The 26,843-nt window shown below is 42.4% G+C and overlaps 1 protein-coding gene across 1 annotated transcript in view; it reads left to right on the plus strand.

The window, feature by feature from the left end:
- Positions 1-13,581: 13,581 nt before the first annotated feature.
- The window catches only part of sema4ba (sema domain, immunoglobulin domain (Ig), transmembrane domain (TM) and short cytoplasmic domain, (semaphorin) 4Ba), a 44,332-nt gene continuing 31,070 nt past the window's right edge, over positions 13,582-26,843 (plus strand). The window contains exon 1 of the mRNA XM_068312618.1: positions 13,582-13,821. The gene's annotated coding sequence lies outside the window, so the exon portion shown is untranslated. The remainder of the gene's footprint in view (positions 13,822-26,843) is intronic.

The following is a 26,843-nucleotide window of genomic DNA, read 5'->3' on the forward strand; positions in this document are numbered from 1 at the left end:
CACTGAAATTTCCTGCATGAGTAATATTCATGTGATCCTCAGCAACGCTGGACTAATACTGATGTCACTCCTACCTCCTCTGCTGCATGTAACGCATGCATGCACTATGAGGCTCTCTGTCATGATGGTTGATTGCTCCTGCCACTGCTCAGTAGGTACGTAGGGGGGTGGGTGGACAGCCAATCACTGCTGGATGCTTTAATTTCAGGCATCCTCTCCAGGGACCTAAAAAGGGGGGGTGGGGTACCTAAGAATGAGGATGATGCTCCAAGTGTGATCAATCAACACCACGTATCACAGTTGACCAACTCGTCCTCCATGTGTGAAATCTGAATAATTCATTGATAATTCAGCCTGCAGGGGAAATTTACTTAAATTAGATCATGATGTAATTATGATTTTTACAGCATATACGGTATATACAAAGTTATGTATTTTATGTGTTTAACAAAAGATTTTTGAGTCATTCATTTTTAATAGCAATACGTTTCTTAAGTAATACTTTCTATTTTCAAACTCACTCAAGATGTTGTATATCAAACTTTTTTTGACCTCAACATCATGATTGTTTTACCGTAATTTTCAATCTATTTATTTCAAATGCTCATATTCATTTTCTGCATTTGTTGACCTCATACAGTGTTCTGTGTTCCTCTAGTGAATGACTGCCTCTTGTTAAAGTCGCTCTCTTTTTTCTCAATAATATCATTGTATTTTTTTCCTTTTTTTGTCATAAATCTGTTTCAATAGTGAGCCTGTAAGGATAGAGGCCGTTCATTTGGGAAGTAGAAAGATACTCTGTGTGCAGCAGCAATAATATTCCGTTGCTGTTGTCCCCTGCGGTCATGAGGGGGTTCAATGAATTTGTGTTGGCAAAGGTCAGGTCTATGTGGAGTGCTGTTTACATTCTGGGATGCCCTCTTTTTTCAGACTTCATTCACTGAATAGTGTCACGCACACTGGAAATCACACAGCCTTGTCCGAGTACAGGCTGCATTCCAGCCGACCTACAGTCCTTGGCATGTGGGGAATGTTGGAGCTCCACTGTGAAATGACAAAGACAAACAAAGGAGCAATTGGGGTGATTTTATTTTGCTTTCACTGTCACACTATTAGTGTCACAACAGTTCTCCTTAATTTCCATCTCTTCTTGGGTTCATTGTGACTGAGATGATAAGGCAACTTTTTATGAAAGTTATATTTGACTATAAAATAACAGTGGATCGTTGCGTGAGTTTTGTTTTGTGTGCTAAACAAGCTTTGTCTGTGATAAACAAAACTTGTTTAATTATTATTATTATTATTGTTGTTTTTTATTTTTCAGTATATGCATATTTAATGCCAGTCCTGTAACTTTTCCGTAGTTTTCTTTGTGTGTGGAACATGATGTAGATGGAATACAGATTACAGATGGCAGATGAGAGTCGCCCGTGGCTTCATCCCTCAGCTGGCCCTCAGGCCTTAAATTAAAGGTCTCTGCGGTCTCTCATTGTCATGTCAAACTTGATGCTGTGTCATCTTTGCTGCAGTCTAAACTGGAAACCCTCATGTCACAACATGGGGCAAATGTCTCCCCTCACACTAGTCTGTCTGTTCCCTTGTTTACAGAACAATTAGAAGAGGAATTACTAAATTGGTGAGATTTTAAACGATGCTGGGTTTTTTTGTTGGTAACTAGCTCCCATACTCACAGCAATAGACACATCTTTGGAATTTTATTTTTCAGATCTATTTTATAGTCTGTGATCAACATTCAACAGAAACTTTCCGAGCCGCTGTGAAGTTATCCAAAATTTAAATGCCGCATTTCAATATAGCAGGGTGATTTTGAATTTGTCAGTGACTGCCTGTGCATAGTCAGCTTTTTGAACAGTAACACATACCAGCTGTGTAGGAAAACTGTCTGCTTATGTGAAATTAATATAAAAGACCTTTTTTGAGTGATTTAGAGAACAATGACCTGCGTGTCGAGCAGACGGTTTTCATTGTTCTGTCTACATTTCATGAAAAACTGGATATATCACTGACATTTGGACCGATCCTCAGATTGTCTCCTACTCAGTCATTTTGTGCTTTGTCTTTATGTTTGGTGCCCAGATGGTAGAACTTTGTGGGTTCATTAGAGCTTACCCTGAATGCAGCTCCAATAAGGACTGATGAGATCAGCTAAGATTCAAACACAGGGTAGAATAAATGCACAATCTAAAGCCATAACAATGAGCCAGAAAATTCAAAGCTGCGAGAAATAGGCCAAGTAAACCCTTTCAAACTGGACAAAATAACTGTTGGATGAAAACAAAAATGTTTCACGGTGGAGAATTTTCAATGTTTTCTGATTGAAAATTGTTAGAGCAAACAATGAAAGATTTACAAAATATTAATTTGACTTAACATTAAATGAAACAAAGATAAATTTAATTGTGTTTTTCACTTCTTTTCATTACTCCACACTGGGGAATCAACCAGCGCTCAAACCTCCTATTTACTGCTTGCTTAAAAATTAAAGCTATTTTCTGCTGTACAGAAACATTTTTCATTTCCAATTCATGTACATAACTGAGGGCGATGTGGGTGCTTTTTTCTGTTAGGAGACACTTGGATAACATATTTCTAAAGTACCATTGCTGTGAATGTGGTCATGTGTTGTGATGTTCTCTGGTACATCCACATGTAGGCAGTTAACAGCTGTATGTTGGGGGAAAGACAGCCGTTACAGCCGCCTCATTATGGCTGGACTCTGCCTGCCAGATGTGCTCAAAGCATAGTCGCAGAGCACACTTTGACAAATTTGTGGTGTCAGTCAAGTTTAAATGTAAGCAGTATGAGCAGATGTTAAATCCTAACAACAGCTCCTCTCCGTTCACTCCTGCAAGGAATCAGATGACCTTTTCTCAGAGGATGAATATCAGCGTGCTTTTTGAGCACTGGAGGACAAGCTCTGGTCATGCAATGGAATTACTGCAGAATCAACATCGTTTGGACACACACACACACACACACACACACACACACAAATACACACACACACACACAAATACACACACACACACACACACACACACACACAGACACACACACACACACACGCACACACACATGCACACACACACATCAAACCCCACTGACAGTACACAATTAAGCACACTTGATCTAATTATTTCCTATGTCTGGCTCAACCCACTGAGGGTGTTTTACAGCTCCAGATCATAAATATTGAATGTGGATTTGTGCAAGCACTGCAAAGAGCTCAGCAGTGACAGAGAGAGCACCTCCCTTCCTCTGTCCACTCCTCTCCCACCCTTCCACTGAGGTAGTCTATGATGTAATGTTCCTGCTGCTGATAGAGCAACCCCCCTCTTCTGGTTTTTTAAAATATTTCTCCCCTCCCCTTCAGATCTGCCACTGACGCTGCTGCTCTCAGTACTGGTGGTAGTGGTGGTGGATGCGTGGATGCGTGCGTGCGGCGCTGGTTCAGCTGCATCTCTGAGCATCTCTCGGGATCCCTGCAGAGCTCTTTTTTTCCTGTCACCACTCGACCAAAAAAGCCGCTCCTCATCAACACCGCAAGACCTCGTTCTCCGCTGATAAGAGGTAAACCTTCTGGCTCATGACAAAAGCGATTCATTTAAATTAAAAAGACAGGGAAAGGGAGCACAGAGGAGGAAAGAGTTAAAGAGGGAGTGATACACAGAAGGTTTACTGAGTGTCCAGTTAGCTGCTAAGACAATTGAAAGCTTCTTGTCTCCACAGTGCTGGATGCCATGGCAATTTGCTTTCAGTGTGTGCATGTACTGTAGTATGGTTTCCATGGAAAAGATGAGACTGATCTCTGTGCTGGATTAGAGGTGTTTCAGGATTTGTTGTACAAAACTACAATTAACCTATAATATGAAGTGATTTCTTATCTCCTTTCCATATTTGAAGAGAGAGTACAGAAATCCTTTTTTTGGTTCAGTTATGTGGATATTAATTGGAAAAGATTATGGGTTTTGCTGTACTTCTTGATTTAAAAGTGTTCTCAGTCACACTTCCGTGTAACATATGTGTCACTTTGATTTGTCTACAAAAACTGGGCGTGTACAATCACAGTCATGCAAGCCAGGGTGAATGATGCGGTGGGCGTTATCTGCATGCAGATTTTAGTCTGCCTCAGAAATTGACGGTGCATTATGTAGATGCTTAGCCTAATGCGTTTTATTCTTCGTCTTCGTCTTTGAACGAGTTATGTGGTTCTCTCACAGGACCACAGTGGCTTCAAGTGTACAGAAGGTGATCGTCAGAAGTTGTTTAAGCTTAACTCTTGCACTCAGATGTTAATAATTTATGCCTTGTCTGCCCTACATGTAGACGAACTGACTAATTCACCCTCAGGAATCTCCCCGTGTTTGACTCTTCAGTCAGTTCATTACATTTTCGTCTTTTGCCATTGACTATTAAGTCATTCCCCTCATCGTGTAATATTTCATTTTTCCGTCGTAATCAGCTCTATGAACTAACACATACAGAATATCACAATCTCATTAGCCTTTGGGTTGAGGATATATTCTGGTTACAGTTTAGAGAAACATTCAGGATAATTTAATGATATCCCCATGGGGATAGGGGTCATGTTTACAATGAATGTAATTGTAATTCACCATCACATAGCATATTACCCTCGAGGCCATTATTCATCTCCTTTTGCTGAAAAATGGTCTATCCAGTCAGATAATTTATGTTATTAGTGGACGGCTTACGCTTTCACCTCTGTCATTATTATCTTAAAGTAAGGCGACACTACCAGATTGTTTTAGCTACTTATAATTGGGTGAGACTGTGTTTGATTTTAACCACTTAGTACAGTTAAATGTGCTGTCAGATCTGAACCATTTTCACACCAACTTGTGTTCTGGTGTCATCTAAATAAGGCTTGCTCATTTTTGTTTAATAAAAATGTATTGCTTGGTTGGTAATGAAATTAATCTGCCCTCTGATCATTCTTACTAACTGCAAAACAGTGATATGGTATGTTGCATGCACTGTTGGTATACAGTGTACTGCATACTCATTATTCTGAATTAGAATCAGATTCAGAATAGGTTTTATTAGCCATCGTTTGTTGAAAAACAGACAAGGAATTTGTTTCCGGCAGGTGGTGTCTCAAACTGTACATTCATACCTTAATTTAACTATTCTAAATACTTTAAATACTATAAATAACTATACTAAATACAAAACGCAAGATGCAAAACGCAGTGGGGGGGGGGGGGGGGGGGGCACAATGTACAAGTGCTGAGTACATGTAAACAGGTTGCAAGGACTTGGAGACAAATAATTTAACATGTTAATTCTGCTGAATTGAACTGACCAAATCTCACACATTTTCCTTTCGTCATGTTTGACAAGGTGTAATCAAGTTTCAACCTCAATGATTCATGAATTATCAAAGTTGCTGCTGGTTTATTTTGTTTTATTCAGGGAGTATCTCACTACTTATTCTTATTTATTAGAATGAATTGTAAGAAAGCTCAAAACTTCAAATCAAACTTTGAGCTGTTAAAGGTTTGACATATAGATGATTTCATACTAAGGTAACGATAGGAATGGCCCCACTGATCTATTACTGAGTTACTGATTTACAGCTAAGAATATCTATCACATTACACGCAGAATACAACTTGTTAAGGCTGAGAGCGTACAGTGCGTAGAGTATATTGTCTCACAATATGTGAGGCCTCATCGATGGTTTACTCAATGATATGAGCTTTGAAACATCATAAAGACAACGTTGGACTAATGAATTTAATTTCTAGCCACGAGAAGAGATAGAAATTGCTTGATTAAATTCCCCCTCTGTTGCACAGAAGAGGACATGGTTATTACTGTATGTGGCAGTCGGGATGTGTATGTGAGAGGGGGATGGGGAGCTCGGGTAGAATATACAGGCATGTTGAGCTGCTGCCACCGATGCGGAGGGCCACCTGAGGAGCATCCGGGCTGTTGCTCTTGTTCTGTCTGTTGAATTTAAAGCAGGCCTCCTTACTCTAGACTTGTGCCATTGGCTCTGGTTTGACAAATTGTTAATCCCGCAAATAGTTTAAAAGGATTCAGGGTAAAACAGCCTCACATTACACCTGACAGTGTTCAAGGTGTGGTAACTCTGAGGTACACTGTAGTGATGTAGACAACATGTGACTGGTAATAGTGGTTTCAGGCTAGTGAGTAATGTATAAGACGGTGACATAGAGAGAATGATCACATATGCAACAGCCTAATGAAAAGACCAGGGCTGAGTCACATGACTGCAGAGCTCACATTCACACACCAGCGACTGGTTTATTGGCATTACCACCCTGCCAGAGGGCACTCATCCCACAATCCCTCTCTACTGGAAAACTACAGTGTCAGAAGTGGTGGAGTAATGCTTGTTTCATGTCGGGTATCACTGCCTCATTGTTTTCCCGAAACAGTCAAAGCGCAAGGATGAAAACCCTTAACATCTCAACTACAACAGACCTTCTAAGAAGAGGGTGATTCATCGTGTTAAAGGTGTAGCACATCAGACACGGCCAATATAATGAACCAGTCGTCCTCAATGCCAGAGTGACTCATTCACCTCAGTTGTGGGTCACACTGTTCCTCTTCAGCTGGTACTTTTATAGACAGCTCATTCAGGTTTAGAAGCTATTAAACACTTATTCATGGAAAATAGAACATTTTCATAAACAAACTATCCTGATAACAATAGTGGTACAATTTAAATGAAGACCAAAGCATTTGAAATAACACAAATAAGAATAAAATAAAATAAGGACGTGGAAGGATAGAATACCATACAGCAGGGGTGTCAAACTCATTTTCACTGAGGGTCACATCAGTATAACGGCTGTCCTCAAAGGGCCAGATGTAACTCATAAATATCCATCCATCCATCCATCTTCCACCGCTTATCCGTAGTTGGGTCGTGGGGGCAGCAGCTTCAACAGGGAGCCCCAAACTTCCCTTTCCCCGGCCACATCCACCAGCTCTGATTGGGGGATCCCAAGGCGTTCCCAGGCCAGTGTTGAGATATAAGGATACAGGACCACATCATCTGCAAAAAGCAGCGATGCAATCCTCAGGCCACCAAACTGTAAAGCCTCCTCACCACGACTACGCCTCGATATCCTGTCCATGAAAATCACAAACAGAATTGGTGATAAAGCGCAGCCCTGGCGAAGGCCAACAGCTACCCGGAACAAGTTCGACTTCCTGCCGAGAACCTGAACGCAGCTCTCACTTTGGGCGTACAGGGGTAGGATGGCCCTGAGGAGAGGCCCCCTCACCCCATTCTCCCGTACTACCTCCCACAGTATATCCCTGGGGACTCAATCATACGCCTTCTCCAAGTCTACAAAACACATGTAGACTGGATGGGCATACTCCCAAGCCCCCTCTAGGATCTCTGTGAGAGTAAAAAGCTGGTCCGTTGTTCCAGGACCAGGACGGAACCCACATTGTTCCTCCTCAATCTGAGGCTCAACAATCGGCCGGACCCTCCTTTCCAGCACCTTGGAGTAAACTGTCCCAGGGAGGCTGAGGAGTGCAATGCCCCTGTAGTTGGCACACACCCTCTGGTCCCCCTTTTTAAAAAGAGAAATCACCACCCCAGTCTGCCACTCTTTCGGCACTGTCCCAGACTTCCACGCAATGATAAAGAGGCGTGTCATCCACGACACCCCCTCAACACCCAGAGCCTTCAGCATTTCCGGGTGAATCTCATCAACACCCGGGGCTCTGCCACCGTGAAGTTGTTTAACTACGGCCCCGTCCACACGATGACGGATTTTTAAAAACCGTAACTTTTTAAAAACTCATCGAAAACAATTGGCGTCCACACGACAGCGTTTTTAAAAAAATCTCCGTCCACACGTAAACGCAGCTGTGCGTTTTCGAAAATGGCTATAAGCATGCCAAACCATGTGGTGGCAGTATTGAGTCAAATTTTATCCAATAGGAATCCTCAGTGTTTTGTTGTCACAACACATGGGCCCATAAATATGATGTCACAGCGATTTTCGTCGCAGGCAAGACGTCAGTGTTTTTAAAAAGTCGCGGATAGGCCATCCACACAACAACACAGACCCAGCGTTTTTAAAAAAAATCCACCTCGGCCAGCGTTTTTAAAAAGTTGCGTTTTCGTCCCGGATATCTGTGTTGTCGTGTGGACGGAAGGCATAAACACAACAAATAAGTTGCGTTTTTAAAATATCCGTTATCGTGTGGACGGGGCCTACCTCGGTGACTTCTCCCCCGAGAGATTGACTCTGATCCCCCATCATCCTACAGCTCTGCCTCTGCAACAGAGGATGGGTCAGTTGGGGTAGTTGGATTCAGGAGTTCCTCAAAGTGTTCCTTCCACCGACCGACAAACCCCTCAGTCGAAGTCAACAGTGTCCCATCCTTGCCGTATACAGCTTGGATGGTTCCCTGTTTCCCCCTCATGAGGTCCCATGAGGTGTCCATCACAGCCGAGGCTGCAGTCCTTTTGGCCTGTCGGTACCCTGCAACTGCTTCAGGAGTCCCCAGGGACAACATGCCCCTGAAGGCCTCCTTCTTCAGTCAGACGGCTTCCCCTGACCACCGGGGTCCACCACGGTGGTCAGGGTTCGAGGGTTACCGCCCCTTGAGGCACCCAAGATCTTGAGACCACAGCTCTCAGCTGCAGCTTCAGCAATGGAAGCTTTGAACATCGACCATTCGGGTTCAATGCCCCCAGCCTCCACAGGGATGCACGAGAAGCTCCTTCGGAGGTGTGAATTGAAGGCCTCACGGACGGAGTTCTCCTCCAGATGTTCCCAGTTCCCTCGCACTACTCGTTTGGGCTTACCAGGTCTATCCAAAGGTTTCCTCCGCCAACGGACCCAACTCACCACCAGGTGGTGATCAGTTGACAGCTCTGCCCCTCTCTTCACTTGAGTGTCCAAAACACACGGTCAATCATTGACCTCCGACCCAGGGTTCTCTGGTACCAGGTACACTTGTGAGCATCCTTGTGTTCGAACATGGTGTTAGTTATGAACAATCCATGACTAGCACAGAAGTCCAACAACATAACGCCGCTCGGGTTTAGATCAGGGAGGCCATTCCTCCCAATCACGCCCCTCCAAGTGTCTCCATCATTGCCGACATGTGCATTGAAGTCCCCCAGGAGAACAATGGAGTCCCCTGCAGGGATCCCTTCAAGGACCCCATTTAGGGACCCCAAGAAGGTCGAATACTCTGAACTGATATTTGGTGCATATGCACAAATAACGGTCAGAGTCCCCCCCCCCCCCCACAGCCCTAAGGCGTAGGGAAGCGACCCTCTCATCCACCGGGGTATACTCCAACACAACTGCGTCAGCCAGGGGCTTGTGAGTATCCCCACACCCGCCCTGCGCCTCACGCCTGATGCAACTCCGGAGTAAAACAAGGTCCAACCCCTATCCAGGAGTTTGGATCCAGAACCGAGGCTATGCGTGGAGGTAAGCCCCACCAGATCTAACTTGTAACGCTCCCCCTTTAACACAAGCTCCGGCTCCTTCCCCGCCAGTGAGGTGACATTCCACGTCCCCAAAGCCAACTTCTGCCGCCGGGTCTGGTCCGTCGTGACCCCCTGTCATCACTGCCACCCATATGGCAGCGCACCCGACCCCATCGGTCTGCCCTGTGAGTGGTGGGTCCACAGGGGTGGGAAGAATCCACGCTGCCTTTTCGGGCTGAGCCCGCCGTGCCCCGTGGCAGACCCAGCCACCACGCGCTCGCTGACGGGCCCTCCGTCCAGGCCTGGCTCCAGATGTGGGCCCCGGGCTTCCTCCGGGCGGGGTCACATTTTTCCCTTTCCGATTTGTCATGGGATCTTCTGAACCATTCTTTGTCTGGCCCTTCACCTTAGACCTGTTTGCCTTGGATGACCCTACCAGGAGTACAAGACTCCCGACAACATAGCTCCCAGGATCCTTAGGGCACACAAACCTCTCCACCACGATAAGGTGGTGGTTCCTTATAAATATAACTAATGTAACTCAATATAATGTGAAATAAATGTAACTACTCCTTAATGTTAAATAACAATGTAATGCTAAATAAATAACTGATTTCTTATTCAAGTTACAAACATTACAGCTGTTATAACATGAATCCTTTTAATTTGTCAGGTTATTAAACCCACAGAACTCCATTAATAAAGGATCAAACTATCCAAGTGAATAAAGATAAATAACAACAAACACAAGTTGGGACATCAACTTTGTCTGAAATGTTTTTGTCAAAATTAAAATGGGCTTAAGGACTGCATTGTGGGAAATGTAGTTTTTGTCAAAGCACACTTGTGACCTATTTCTTTTTAGACACTCTGACCCTTTATGCACTAGCGGGTCACATAAAATAACGTGGTGGGCCACATTTGGTCCCTGGGCCTTGTGTTTCACACATGTGCCATAGAGTGAACCTAACAGAATTTAAAAAAACACCTCATCCGTATTCATTATTTTGTAGTTTTTGAAATTTTTTAATTTTTGTCATGGACGCACATATCTTGCTTATTAGTAAGTTATTTAGATCATAAAACATCAAACAATATCTGAACAATAAGGGAAAAAGAAAAAATTTGTAAGTTTGTCATTTTTTGAACACATTTTTTTAATCCCCATAATAACAAACTGTGACCTGCCATGAATTTGTAATGGTTTGGTCATTACAAATTCATGGTCCGCAGCTCACTATTGTTCAAGCCTGCATTACTTTGAATTAAACATTAGGGGATATTACAGAATGTACAAAGATATTAAAGTAGGTCAGGCTTAAGTATTGGTAAAATTTATAAATAAGACCCAGTCTCATTTTATGACTCACCAACTAACAGTAAATGTGTTCTCAAAGGAGGAAGTGAATAATCAATTGCAAACATTGGATTTACAGGAAGAAAAACTGTTTATTTACCTGTCAGTGTGACGGTGTCAAAGGATTCAGCTGTATGATTTCAACCCTACGAAGAGGGAATACTCTGTTTTTGGAGTTAACAGTCAATACTATCAATGAGGTCAAATGTGAGGAAAAGGTGAGGCTTTGAATACCTGTTTGCTTTACAACTCAGGTTTGTTTGCCTTGATTTTACTTTCAGTTGGTAGAGCTTTAGCTAACTCTTGCCCAGTCCCCTGTTATGATTACGCAACTACCAAAAATCTGTTAAATGCTCACGCTATGATGTGTAATGCATTTTGCTTAGGACACAGTGAGTGCTGAAGACATGCCAAAGTGTGAAAACAGTTAGTCATTTCTACATTTCTACCAAAAAATATTCTTCTGAAAGTTGGTGGCATAAGATATGTTTGATATATAGTTGTAAAACAGATTTAAAGAAACAAAGGTCACAAATCTTTCAGTAAACTGGTGGTTTGCCATCTGCCATAAAACAAAAGAAAAACAATTTGCTTGGGCTGCATTTGAGAGAAAAATGAAGGCAGGTTTTCCCTCTCACACAATAGGAAGATCTATGCATAACATCCAATACCCCGAGGACTCAACACCGACACTCGAACTGAGAAGATAAATTCTCTGATAGAGCAAGTGAAAAATAAATGTGATGTTTAATGCTGTGCTAAAGCTCTCTGAGAATAAATCTGTTCTGAATTGCATAAGTAAAACTTTTCCACCTGCGCGGCTTTTGCTCTATGTGAGACTTAAAAATTGTGTTGTGTCCTATCGTTGCTGGCTATGGCAATGAATACTGGCAAGGGATTTATCTGAGCATCCAATGTTGTTGCATTTCCTTCCCATTGACACGGCTTGATCTTAAAATCTGCAGATTCCTTTTGTATTACTGCAATAATGTGTAGTTTCAGTAAAAAGGAAGTGACGTAGGCGTAATGTTTTTTATCTGTCATTTTCTTTTTATGAACTGTGTTTCAACATACTGACTAGCACAGAGGTAAGTGCACATTACAGTCATAAAACTGATGATGTCAGTTTAAGCCCTAATCACAGAACAGATAACAGCAGGGTTGGTCATCAGGGATGCTGTCATTGTTTCTCTAGCCAAAATATGAGATGTATAGTGACTTATTACAGAAACATGATTCTTCTAGAGTTATTAGCTTATATTGAATGACCCACCATTGGATGTCCTGCCACGTGTGTTAAACGCCCTGAGGTGATGTGATCAAACTAGCATTTTCATGTGGCCCAGTTGGATTTGTTAAACATGGTCAAGAAAGGCCTGTCTGACTGCTCTGCGTCATTTAACATTCTGCATGAGGTGTCCTCTGAGGTGTATTACAGACTAATGACAAAATGTCATCTACATAGCAGTGACAGATGGCCCAAATCAGTAAAAAGGTGTCTTATTGGTCCAAAATAGTAGTGGAAAGCTTGGAGTCTGTAAATAAGATATCCTTGCTGTGGCGTAGAGACGTCTCAGATTCTTGACCGTGCAGAGAAACACTGAGCTGACATTCACATCCCAACCCTTCAAACTTGGCATCATGTCTCCCTCCTTAGCAGTTGCCTAAAGTGTATAATTAGCACCTGCTATTTCAGACACAGGCGCCCCCGTCTCAGCACCCCTCTTACGCTTCTCTCTATTTACCCTAGAATTATTTTTGGAAAAGGTATGTGAAGTTATTTGGTAACACTTCACTTTAACATGCTTTACTGTATATTCAAACATTTATCTACATATCTCTTGTGGGATATATAGTGTCATTATATTACATATTAAACATGTATTAAATTAATGTAGATTCAAAAACATTTATATTAGAATACATTGTTTCTAAAACTTAAAGAGAAATGTCTCGTTCACAATCTATTCAAAAGCCATCCTGATACTCTTCTACTGTTCACTCAGTACGTGGCCTGAAAATGTTGCCCTTGACAGTCTTGTATTATTTTTGAACTACTTTGCGGCTCTTTTAAGCAGCCTGCGGTGCTGTCATTGGTTAGAGTTGCTTCAAATTCCGTTTAAAATAATATTAACCCTTTATAGGGAACTCATTGAACTATGAATTTAAAATGTTCAACCTCAGAGTATTATTGGAGGACATAACAATACTGTACTTCATTTCTATGGTAATATTTTTCAAAAATTTTCAATGTCATGTAGAAACTCAAACTACCAAACATAACCACTGACCCGACAAATGGTCAACCTGTGGAATTGCACTAAAGCCTCAGGACATTTAAATTTTTTCTTTTTTTTCTTTTATTACATCAGAAATTCTAAAGAAAACATGAAGCCTGAAAATCCTCATTGTTTGCCTCTAGCTAAATCATCTTTACCACATTCACACTGTTAAAAAAGTCATATAAGACCATATAAGAGCCCTTACACAGCCATCATTTCATCTGGCAACATATTCTCTACCATACAGTAATAGCTTCACTCCTAAAAACGTGAGTAATATGAAAACCTGCTCTGTAATGGTTTCAGTCAAGTGTGTCAAGATCTTGTTCATGTGCACCTCCTTCCTCCTCCATCTCCTCTCCCTCCCCCTGACGGTGTGTGTTGGGAGGAGCTCTAGTGTGTGGAGTGCTTGGAGCCAGGCTGTAGTAGACACCGTGCCAGAGAGAGGGAGAGTGTGGACCTGCACACACACACACATATACACACACACGCTGTCATCTGCTGGAGCCGTAAACCCTGTTGTTTCTGTAGATTTACGTCTGATCGCTCTGTCTCTGCCATCTAAGGGCAACTCGTCTTCAGGATTTGAAGGACATATTTGTTTCTCAGCTGAGGGTGGAACAGCTAAGGCACTGCTGCTGTAGAGAAAACCCTTGTGTTCACTGACTGCGTGGACCGTGGCTCCATGAACCATTGATGTGAGTACGATCAGTCCTGGTTACCTGTTGAAATGCTGCCAGGATGACGTGTCATTTCCGTGTGACAGAATTATAAACTTTTTATGACAAAGTTTATGGGGGGTGCTGCTGTCAGGTTCTTTCTTGAGAGGGGCAAGTGGGTGTGGGCTGACACACTACGGCTCTCCAACCCCTCCTGTAGCCCTTTATTGCAAGGTGATAGCAGGGCTAGGGGGGTCATTAAAGATCCAGTCTGACTGCATCTTGTGTGTGTGGGAGCTACCCTCCCATTAGGAGATGTTGGTATCAGATTTATTTTCTTTAGAAACAGCCCTTTACATGGGTGTGTGCATATTTTAATACTCGCTTGTGTGTGAAAAAAAACTGTGGCTGGCTCTGACTCATCAGGACCCTGTGACTGGGAGCAGGGCCTTTTTTATTTCCACAGATAGGAGGAAGGGAATGTGGCAGCCAGTGCAGAAAAAAACGTGGAAAAGCTGATGGGCAAGAACCAGAATGAAAATATCAACACTGTGTCTTAAGTGCGTTCTGCCTGGCTGTGACTGTTGGGACAGCATGGTCAAACTGTTTCTGTGTTGTGACACTGGCGGGGTGCTCATGGTGCGATGCTGGGGGATATGAGACAGAAGTATCAGGTGTTATTGTGTGAAATTCAAATATCCCACCCACACGCCGCTGCCAGCACAGTCCTGACTAATGCCAAATTGTTGGCTGCCTGGGTCTAGAAAAAGTAAATGGATAACAGATTTGTCAAAAGTCAATGAGGAGGTCAAACCCAAGATTATTATTTACTCCTATTGCTTACTTTTGTGCTGCAGAATACCTTTTATTTGAAAAGCTCTCCTGTGTCATTTACAAAGCAAAATGTTTTCTGAAGACATGTTACTTTGTGAGCTCTGCTTTTTTTGATTTTACGTGTGTTCATTCTACATTTAAAGATCATTCACGGTTATGCTTAAACACATAACATATATAATATTAAACTGTACTTACATTTTAACAGTTTGTGTTTAATATGGCTCCAAAGATGAGCAGACATTCAGCCTTTATTCTCCATCGGAAAAAACAATAAATTATCCAATCTGCTGGATGATATGTGTCCAGAATAGTCACTGCTAGACTTGATAAAAGTCATTATTAATGTTTATGTGCTAAACGTTTTAAGTGTGTATGTTACCCTTGTTTGAAGTTCCTCCATCTGTGCAATCCTTACGAGATTTCCATTTTGACTGGACGCATAGAGTATTTGTCATTTTAATAGAAAACAGTTACAGTTTGTCTTTGAGATTGCAAAGAGCTATTTTTGTGAAACTGCTTATTGAAACGTGTCTCTTGCAACTCACATCCCTCAGTCTGTCCGTAGCTGTAGTTACATGAAAGCAGAGTTATTGGGCTCCACAGGCTAGCACATGAAGCTGAACATGGGTCATTCCCTCCAAACCACACTTTCAGATAAGTCAAAGTATCCCCTGGCTTTATCGTCGGCTTTAATTTAACTGAATTTTGAGATAATTTGCAAAAACAAATGTGAATTGAAATGTGTGTCTGTTCATTGTAGTTATGTAAATATTATTTAAATCTGTGGGGATACATCGGGTCAAACTTTTTCAACTGACTTGACATTTTTGCAGTTATCTAATAACTTTCTGTTTTTGTTCATCTGTGAAAAGTTGTAGTGAGCAAAGACAGTTGTTTTGGTATTCAATAGTTCTAATAGGATTGTTTAAGCGTTTTCCTTTCTTTTGGAACCCTTGCAGAACCTGTACTTTCAAACAGAACTTTAAAAATTACACATTATCGAACAGGGCTACCTTTTCATATATTTTGGGCAGTGACTTCTCATTCTTCCGTACAGGTCACGTGTTTCTGTCTTCCACTGTCACTCATCTCTTTAGCAGACAGAGATACAGATTGACAGGGTTTGTTTTTGTTGTGGTTCATGAAATCCGTTTCCACTGGAATGTCTAAAATTTTGCTTTGCAAAAACAATCTTTCTGCCCTCTGTAAAGTTACGTGCTATTTTGAGATCTTCAATTATTTATTTTTTTGAAATGGAAATTGCGCTTCGGAACATGTGGCTGGAAAGACACCTACAGACAGATGTCTTCCAATGATGAATTAACTCTCACTAGAGCTGGAACAAACAGGAGCTTTCACAAGTGGTTAGAGGATGGGCAATTATTCCACAAGAGGGTGGAATATATTCAAGCACGCTATCTTGTTAGTGACAGAAAGACTTTATGTTTCCTAGCCTCATATATGCAGATTCAACTGTCTGCTACAGGAGAAAAGCCTCTCTGTGCTGACCTTGGCTTGCTGTTTTCTTTAGGGTTGATCCACAAAGAAAACAACTGCTGGTTGCATTTTAGATGCTGCCGGTCCCGACAATGAACCGCCTGTATTATGCTGTCAGAAAAGCTTTGGCTCAATGGTTAGGCATATATAAATATCTCAAATCCATGCATCTTTGCAAAAGTATAGTTCATGACACAGCGACAGCTGCTTTTAGAGAAGGCATGTGAAACTGCTGAGTGGAATGAAAATGTGTTTCATGTAGTGCTTCTCGACAAGTTTGTGGAAAGGATAAAATTAAACCTGAGTTGAGAATCTGCTTAAAGCAGTGAATAACCTGTTGCACATTATTTATCAGTAGGATAGGAAAATAAGAAGTAAATAACTACAGTGCAGACAAAATGAATCTGGCTATATCACATTGTTCTATGATAACTTATCCCCATGCTGGTCCCAGTTGCACATGTTTCCATTTTGTCAGCATATCCCAAGGGCAATTTCAGCATTAGGCCACTATGATCCATCTCCTTCATCTGTTTATATACTAAAGACATTATGTGTGTGTATGAGAGAAAAATAATGTTTTCTTCATTATTTACTGTAACATGATGTTTCCCTCTCCATATGGTTTGCTGTCACAAATGTTAATACTGTATGGATCTCAAGTTAATAGCACAACTTTAAAAGAGGAAATGTTTGCACCCAAACACAATGGAACCAGTGATTATCTCTGAGATAAATTGCCGTCATGATCATGTCATTTCTAGGAAATTCAAGATACTGTACGTTTTAGCCATAATATTTCAAGCTGTTCCTGAGACAATAGATATTTTCCCTGCAGAACCACAACAAACGTGCTGTAAATACTTAGAAAGATTTGAGATGGTCAGAATGACATTGACCACAAGGTCATGCACTGGAGTTAATTATCATACAACATGACCCTCATCAGTCGCTTCAGAACTGCAGATGTTGACATATCAGATTTTATTCAATTGTTGATGGTTGAAAGTTGATTTTCAAATTTAATTATTGACTTTGTGAAGAGCAGTGAACACAATCAAAGATTCATTAACATTTAACATACTCTTTAGGTCTTATAATTAGAGTAATCGTTTTTATGTTATTGGTGATTGAATTAAGAGAGAAAATGGTTAATAGCTAAGGCGAGGGTGGGGGGTTGGGGGTGTGGTGGCCAACCACTTGTAACCTAAAGGTTAAATACAGGCCTTCAGGGAGTCCTGTTACTGTGTACTCACTGATGGGAACTCTGCAAGCATGCATTCTGGGAGAACAGCAGGCTCCTCTGTTTATTCCCAGTCCAGCACTGGGCCACGATGTGGGAAGTTACTGTGAATATGGCGCATGGCCAGATTGCTGAGTTTGGTCTGAGGTTCAGATACACTCAGGTCTAAACTGTATGAATCACTTCACCTCAACACGTCACACAATGATACCGGACATCACACACTCTGTGGGATGCCACCTTTTTATGACTGAACACCAGAAACCATGGTGACATGTAAGAACTGCACGGTTGTCAATAACGTGCGCCTCTTGCTTATTACATGTAATAATAAAGTTCTGCTTTAGTCTGAATAACTTAATCAACTCCACACTCCAGTATCATGCCTGCAAGAAGGAGTCTCATGCACCAAGATGTTGTTGTTGGTTGGATATTTTCATGTACTTGCTGACAAGAGTCTTAAAGCAGGCTTGATTAATAGAATCAACCTCCAACCAAACCTTGTTTAACAGCCATCCCTCCCCCACCGCTGTGATTTGATATCTTTGAGCATTCCAGGTTATGCCCTTTTCTCTGCTAATGGTGCTACTGACCCTTTCAGACATTTCTGCTGTAAGTCTCTGATCACAGGAGTCTAATTGCTTCACAGTAAACAATCTGCGCTTACTTCTGATACTAATGCACAGCACCATTCTTTATGAAGACGTAGGTTGAAGAGACAGTTGAGATTGAAACAATTTTCAGTCTGCTGAGTGACTAACAAAGTTATTCTGTAATGTAAGTCACAAGTGGCACTGGTTGGGAGGGGGCAGACATCCTTGCTGAGATGTTTTTATGGGAAATGAGCAGACGGGATCTCAGGGAGGTGGAGCGATGCCCGCATTGAGTCATTTCATGTTTTGCCAGATCCATAAAAAGTGCAAGGGCAGTTGAGTGTGCATCTTTTATCCTTTGGGAACTCACTTCTCATTTTTAATTTTCTCAAAGTATACAACGTAACTCCCTCTGCTTCGTGTTTTGTGCTTTGTATCCCATTCGTTGATGGAGCCCAGAGCAGGAATATTTATATATGACTTTTATGGCAATGCAGGCCAAGTCTGACTTTAGTTATCCAAGTGTTTGGCATTTTCCTTCTTCATCTCTTCTCTGTATGATAGCATACATGTCTTACAGTCTCTGAGTTTTGCCATTTCTAACTGCTAAAACATGTTTGCCTTCAGATGGACAACACACTCTATACAAGCTGCTTTGTGTCAAGCACGGTCCATCATTGACTACCCAGAGAATTGCACAGTTATAGAAAAAAAATTGTTTCACTTGCTGATCTTTGATATGGTAACATAATCTGTTTTGCTCCATGTATTTTGCCTTCAGTCCAACAGATTGAACTGGAGATAGAGGAAGGCTGTTAAATGTAACGGAGGCCACAGGACAGGAGTAGACTAAAAGCTTCCTGTGGCAGGACACAGTGTAAGCCAGACCTGGCAGACAGGCTGGCAGGGCAGATGTTTTAGGTGAGAGGCACAGTAGATAGCAGCAAATGAATAATTCATCAGATCGTATTGAAGATGTGATATATTAAGACACAGCAAGCATCTTATGGCCTCTTTCTGCAAGTTCCGTGCCGCATGCGTGGCTGAAGGGCTCAGATTCCCCCCCGCATCTCCTCTTTCCTTCTGGCACTTAGCCACCAAAGTCCGGGCAGTCGAGGAGACAGTTATAGATGCGCTGGCTGAGAGTTGATGGAGGTCTCGAGACATCTGGAGGAGATGAAGCTGCTCAGAATACAGGTGTAGTTTCAGCTCACAGGAACTAACGCTGTCAGTGTTTGGGTTTTTTTCAAATTCAATTTGACTTCTGCTGTGATCAATTGGTGACTGGTTCAGGTGACGGGTTTCCAACGACACGGAATGCGTTATCTGGTCTGTCCCTACTGACAGCGAACAAGTCCTGACTGACATATGGTCTCCTGGCTGCAGACTCTTCTTCTGTCTCGGTTTGTACGGTATGTCAAATCACTGATCTTAAATTTTAATTTATGAAATAAAATGATTAACCACTTGCTGTGACATGAGCCACACTGCAGCCTTATGGGCTTTTTGGAATTGAGATACTTGGGGATATTTAGTAACATGACATGAATGTTTTTCGCTTTATTTATACTGACATGTATGAAACTAAACTGCAAATGAAAGTAAGAAAAAGATGGTTCATTACTAACTGAAAAAATCATAATGTACCCACTGCATGTATTGTTACCAGACCTTACGTATATGTTGTGAAAGCAGGTCATGGTGGAAGGCGTTTCACATGCTCTGATCACGTTCTCCAGTAACGGCTCATTTTACCCAAATCTCTCCATGACATCAGCACCCACCTACATGCACCCTACTGTGGGGGTCTATGTGTTGTACAGACATGTCAGGATTCTGATTGCATCTGAGAAGTACATAAGCTTCAAGTGTTGACCAGCATTATTTTGTTTCTTAACTTGTAAAGTTGGAAAATATGAAGTCAATTTAAAAGTAGAATAATTGTGATACTTCTTTCAGTTGTTAGTCTAAGCTGTTTTGATTTTACCTTGCTAGAATGAACTAATTTATAGCATCTGCAAACTGATTAACAAATCATGTGAGAAAGGATATCTGCCCGTATACCTGCAGCCAAGCACACTGAACCCTGTCATCTGATAGGCTGTTAATCCACTTATTATGCTTGTCTGGTTAAATAGAACAGGCACTCAGCCATTAAATCATCTCAGCCTTAGGATCAATGTGGGCCCCATAATTCTCCTGCTCAGCCTGTGTACAGTGTGGCTGAAAGAGAACATGGGAGGAGGGCACAGGCAAAAAGGAACTATGTTAAATGAAATCTAAAGTAACAAGGCTAGCCTGGCAAATACAGCCTGATGAGCAATAGAGTGACCCATAGGGGTGAGACTCTTGAGTGACATGAGTTCATCTCCCTCGTATGGTTTACCATACGCTACCCCCAGGGGTCAAACCTGGTTGTCTAGGATGTTGCATGTCAATGATTGGAATTTACCCCAAATATCAGTGTGTTAAAAGATTCGTGAGATGGTGTGAATGACTGGGATACCAGGGCCTAAGTGACTCCTCAAAATGTGGAGTGAGGAATGTGCAGCTCACTATTGATCTTAACTCAGTGAGGTCACAGCATGTGTGGGGCAGCCCCACTCTCAGACTCAGCATAAAGGGGTGAGGCTGCTCCCACAAAGATATGTCAATGTGGGGTCTGTCTGTACAATAAGGAGGTCAAATAAGGAGGACTTGACTTTTGCTTGATTTTAAGATTTAGGAGGATTGCTAATGGTGGTTACTAGAGATGTGAATCAGTTGATCTGGAACAACCACAGGCATTTAAAAGCTAATTGTCTACTTATGTCCTCAGTATGACGTTGTATATGCTGTATCTCACTAACTGCACTCTAATACCAGAGGATCAGACAGTTGGTCATTTCATTTTCATCAAAACTTCTGTTGCATTCACCTGACAATACCGGGATAACTTTTCAAATTACTGAAAGAGTACCTTTCAAATATTAATTCTTTCTCCCATAAATCATCACCTATCCTCAAGATAATGTACACATTGTTCACTGCATCCATTTCATTTTCAGTCCTATTCATTTTATTACTATTTCTGTTAACAGTACATAGCATATATCATGGATGAGAAGCTTGTGCTCATGACTGGCCCGGATATTAATGTTCATCGCAGCCTCCTCAGCTGAGATATTATAGTTAGTTATGTAATCCCCACAGTGCTCAAAACGTCTTTGATCCAAAATAAAGCTTAAAATGTCTTTATTTCCTAAATCCTGTACTACAAATACTCACACTTTCATAATATGTGTTTATTTTATGGCTCACTTCAGATTAATGTGAAGTTAGCATATCCATCTCTGAATGGAAAATTGCATGGGGAATATCTTTATGGACAATCCAATAGCTCATTTTTCTTGGTAATCCTGGGAGAAGGGGTCCTAGCAATTACACTTGTAGTCAAAAAGTTTTACTGGTTCGTGTTCTCTTCTATAATATTCTCAGAATCTAAGAGCTCAGCGTAGCCTGTAACCTTCACAGCGTCAAATATGCCTGACAAATGGAGTGTGTGCTTGGATTAACACCTTATTCTGTATCCTGCCATTGATTGGTGCTTGTGTTTATGCTCTAGAAACATATATTGTTGTGCTGAATATTTTTCTTGAATAACTACTACTGTTGTTCAGTTGTTGTGCTTCATTTGTTCCTATTGCAAAATTCGCTTCAAAGGTTTAAGCAGTTTTATGTTATACTAAAGTGAATCAGCTTCATATACTGTACATCACCCCTCATAGTCTTCTGCTGCCCAACATATCTTATTGGAACATTACAAGTTTTATTATCAGAGCAGACTTAGATTTGATAGAATGCTAGGTAATTACAATTTAGAATTGCACAATCCCTCTTAATATATAAGTTTGTATTGCGCAGGAAAAGATGAAAGTATTTTATGATTAAATAAACATGTTTAGCTCATTTATTATTTATCAAAGAAGCATAATAATGATGCAACACCGTGGTCCACGAAACCTCGAGCATCAAGACTTAAGCTGGTTACGATGTGCTTCAAACACCCCTGAAACCCTAAGCTGTGTTTAAGGCAGACTGTGGTTTGTGTCGTTGATGAGTGTGTGTAGAAGTGGACACTCTGAGCCTTTTATCGTTCTCACACAGTGGTGGATGGGTCCAGCGCTTTACCCAGTGGCCTATAGCCTGAGCTTCTGTCTCAGCCGCTAAGCTACTGGAATGCGTGCAGCTTCTTCGTGTGGACATCAAGGGAGACCAGCTGCAGCACTTTGTTCACAGCCTTTCATGGATCCTAATGAAAATAAAAAAGGTTAAATATTTCAGTAACTTGTTGGTGAATGGTTTATGAATATGAATGGGTGCCAAATAATACTGAATACATCAGTGTTCGTCCATCCGTCCGTCCATCTGTTAGTCCGCCAAATATCTTCATAACCGTTGCAGATAGAAAGAAATTGGTTGTAATAATATTGCATAATGTATCCCACTTGCTTTTTCAGGAAAATATTCATTTTTTTGGTTACTATTAATTAACCAACTTTTTTTCAATTTGTCCCATTTGGGGTCACCAAAGCGTGGCATCCTTTTCCATTTTAGATGAATACTCATATCTGTTTGGCAGAGTTTTTTATGCTGGATGCTCTTCCTACCCCAACCCTTTACATTTATCTGAGCCTGGGAATGGCCTACAGTTGACACCGGCTTGTGCCTCTGTAGGGTTGCAGATTCTGGGGATTGGACCTGGGGTCTCATACATGCGAAGCATGCACTCTACCACTGAGCTTCATCCCCAGCAGTCACTAATTTTTCATTAATTATTATTATTATTATTATTATTATTATTATTGTTATTATAGTTAGATCCTCGCTCACAGATTTATTGGAAATTGGTTTCTGCTAATCAATCAAAATTATTGTAGAAGTCCTGCTAAAGAAAAGTATTGTGTATTTTAGACCTAATTTAAGTGTATTTTAATTACATAATAAAAATAATCTTTAAATAGTTATTAACTGTGATGTAAACAACTGCCTCAGCATATAGAAGCTGTGTATCGTACACTTATCGGTCAAAGCATATCAAGTTACTGAAGGTAAACAAGAACAGATGAGATTAAGCCTCTCGGGTAGCTGCTGTGTTATCACCACCTGCTTTATCATGGTCAGTATTTCACTTCACAAAGAGTTACATGAAAAACAAGTTAAGGCATTTTGAATCAGGAGGTAGCGTTCCAACTGCTCTGACCTCTGACATGCCATGGCTCTGATGCTCCTCACCTCCCAGATGCCAGGACCCCTCATGAAAATACACATTAGTTCCTCAAAAAGTGCTTTTTAATAATTTCATAAAATGGTCCCCACTGGCTGCATTGCTGTGGCTGTGGTGCTTTGCAGATGACACTAAAACCCTTGTTAAAATGATAATGGTCACAGGATACCCATTCTATATATTGCATGATCAGTACATGGTGTGTAACTTTGAATGGGTTAGAGCCTTTACTGGGGTTAGAATACCAATGTTGATATCTGATGATTAAAAAGGATCAGACTATTCAAATGAAGTGTAACCTCATTATTAGTCATTTAAGGACAGGATGAAGTTGGCAACTTGTTTCCCATTCTAGAAGTGTTTATCCCCTTAAAAAAGAACAATGACCAAAATAATTTATACTATATTGTCAAATCTAGTTCAGTTTTCAGAACTCTTAAATATGAATGCCCCAGAAATATAACCTCGATTGTAAAATTACAGCTCGAATCCATCCATCCATCCATCCATCCATCCATCCATCCATCCATCCATCCCTCTTACAACGCTTATCCGGAATCGGGTCGCGGGGGCAGCAGCTTCAGCAAGGAGCCCCAAACCTCCCTTTCCCCGGCCACATCCACCAGCCCTGACTGGGGGATCCCAAGGCGTTCCCAGGCCAGTGTTGAGATATAATCCCTCCACCTGGTCCTGGGTGCCCCGAGGTCTCCTCCCAGCTGGATGTGCCAGAAACACCTCCCTACGGAGGCGCCCCGGAGGCATCCACACCAGATGCCCAAAACACCTCAGCTGACTCCTATCCACTTGAAGGAGCAGCGACTCTCCTCTGAGCCCCTCGCGAACAGCAGTGTTTCTCACCTATCTCTAAGGGAGACACCAGCTATCCGCCTGAGAAAGCCCATTTCCGCCGTTTGTATCCGCGATCTCGTTCTGTCGGTCATGACCCATCGCTCATGACCATAGGTGAGGGTAGGAACAAAGATTGAATGGTAGATGGAGAGCTTTGCCTCTCGGCTTAGCTCCTTCTTTGTGACAACAGTGCGGTAAAGCGACTGCAATACCTCTCCTGTTGCCCCAATTCTCCATCCAATCTCCCACTTCATTGTTCCCTGACTCGTGAACAGGACCCCAAGATTCTTAAACTCCTTCACTTGTGGAAGGACCTCATTCCCCATTCGGAGAAGGCTTTCCACCGGTTTCCTGCTGAAGACCATGGCCTCAGATTTGGAGGTGCTGATCCTCATCCCTGCCGCTTCACACTTGGCTGCAAACCGGACCAGTGAGCACTGCAGGTCACAGGCCAATGACGCAAACAAGACCGTATCATCTGCAAAAAGCGGCGATGCAATCCTCAGACCACCATACTGTAACCCCTCCTCACCACGACTACGCCTCAATATCCTGTCCTGTAATTCGCACACACCCTCTGGTCCCCCTTTTTAAAAAGAGGAACCACCACCCCCGTCTGCCACTCTTTCGGCACTGTCCCAGACTTCCATGCAATGTTAAAGAGGCGTGTCATCCATGACAGCCCCTCAACACCCAGAGCCTTCAGCATTTCTGTCAATACACGGGGTTTTGCCACCGTGAAGCTAACTACCTTGGTGACTTCGCCGAGAGAGATCGACTCGAATCCTCCATCATCCTACAGCTGGGCCTCTGCAACAGAGGACGGGTCAGTTTGGGTAGTTGGATTGAGGAGTTCCTCAAAATGTTCCTTCAACCGACGGATAACCTCCTCATGAGGTCCCATGAGGTGTCCATCACAGCCGAGGCTGCAGTCATTTTGGCCTGTCAGTACCCTGCAACTGCTTCAGGAGTCCCCAGGGACAAAATGCCCCTGAAGGCCTCCTTCTTCAGTCTTCCCTGACCACCGGGGTCCACCATGGTGTTCGAGGGTTATCGCCCCTTGAGGCACCCAAAACCTTGAGACCACAGCTCTCAGCTGCAGCTTCAGCAATGGAAGCTTTGAACATCGACCATTCAGGTTCGATGCCCCCAGTCTCCACAGGGATGTACGAGAAGCTCCTTCGGAGGTGTGAATTGAAGGCCTCGCGGACAGAGTCCTCCTCCAGACTTTCCCAGTTCACCCGCACTACTCGTTTGGCTTACTAGGTCTATCCAAAGGTTTCCTCCGCCAACGGACCCAACTCACCACCAGGTGGTGATCAGTTGACAGCTCTGCCCCTCTCTTCACCCGAGTGTCCAAAACACACGGTCGAAGGTCAGATGATACGATCACAAGATCCATCATTGACCTCAGACTGGTACCAGGTACACTAATGAGCATCCTTGTGTTCAAACATGGTGTTAGTTATGAACAATCAGTGACTAGCACAGAAGTCCAACAACATAACACCGCTCAGGTTTAGATCAGGGAGGCCATTCCTTCCAATCACGCACCTCCAAGTGTGTCCATCATTGCCAATGTGTGCATTGAAGTCCCCCAGGAGAACAATGGAGTCCCCTGCAGGGATCCCTTCAAGGACCCCATTTAGGGACCTCAAGAAGGCCGAATACTCTGAGCTGATATTTGGTGCATACACACAGTCAGAGTTTTCCCTCCCACAGCCTTAAGGTGCAGGGAGGCAACCCTCTCATCCACTGGGGTAAACTCCAACACAGCGGTGCTCAGCCGGGGGCTTGTGAGTATCCCCACACCCACCCTGCGCCTCACACCTGATGCAATTCGGAGTAAAGCAATGTCCAGAAGTTTGGATCCAGAACCGAGGCTATGTGTGGAGGTAAGCCCCACCAGATCCAACTGGTAACGCGCCACCTCCAACACAAGCTCCGGCTCCTTCCCCGCCAGTGAGGTGACATTCCACGTCCCCATAGCCAGCTTCCGCCACCCGGGTCTGGTCCATCGTGACCCACTGACACCCATATGGCAGCGCACCCGACCCCATCGATCTGCCTTGCGGGTGGTGAGTCCACAGGGGTAGCTCAAATACACAAGATTTGAATTCTGAAAAGCATTAAATGTTTCAAAATCAAAACGTCTAAAAAAATTATGAGACCTGCACTTAATATTTTGATTGGTTGTGTACTTTTTGTGTACTGGTTTGTGTAGTCGTCAAACACATTACAGTAATATCACATTTTATTGTAGGTAATGGTGTTTGTTGTGATTTGGCCACACGTTGGCTGACGGGCATATCTTTCCCACGTCTGGTTGCTATCGAGGTCAGAAAGCTACAGCTAGCCACTCTGTTTTCCTCAACTGACTTGTAGACATATTTTTCCATATATGTTCAACAGAAAAAGTGTATATTTAATAAGAGAACAGCTCCCATTAACCCACGCAACTTTGACATCATTCAACTCTATATTTTGTTATTGTTTGGACTTGTTTAGGCCTAAAACGACAGAGATTACATTTCATGCTTTTAGGCTTGTTAATGAGCTTTACTGTGTTGAGTGCTGAGAAACACTGTTGACCTCATGGAGGTGATTTTATTTTTCTCCCAGCTGCTGTGGGTGTAAAAGATTCGACCTGCATAAATTTGCAGATTTATCAACCCTCAGAATTTCTTTCACATGTGGTTGGAAGGGAATCAGAGAAAGTGCATTCTAAAACAAACTTAGATTGAGTGCAACTGGAAAATTGGAACTTTCAGACTTA

Source organism: Antennarius striatus, chromosome 4 (assembly GCF_040054535.1).
Source record: "Antennarius striatus isolate MH-2024 chromosome 4, ASM4005453v1, whole genome shotgun sequence".
NCBI classification, from domain to species: Eukaryota; Metazoa; Chordata; class Actinopteri; order Lophiiformes; family Antennariidae; genus Antennarius; species Antennarius striatus.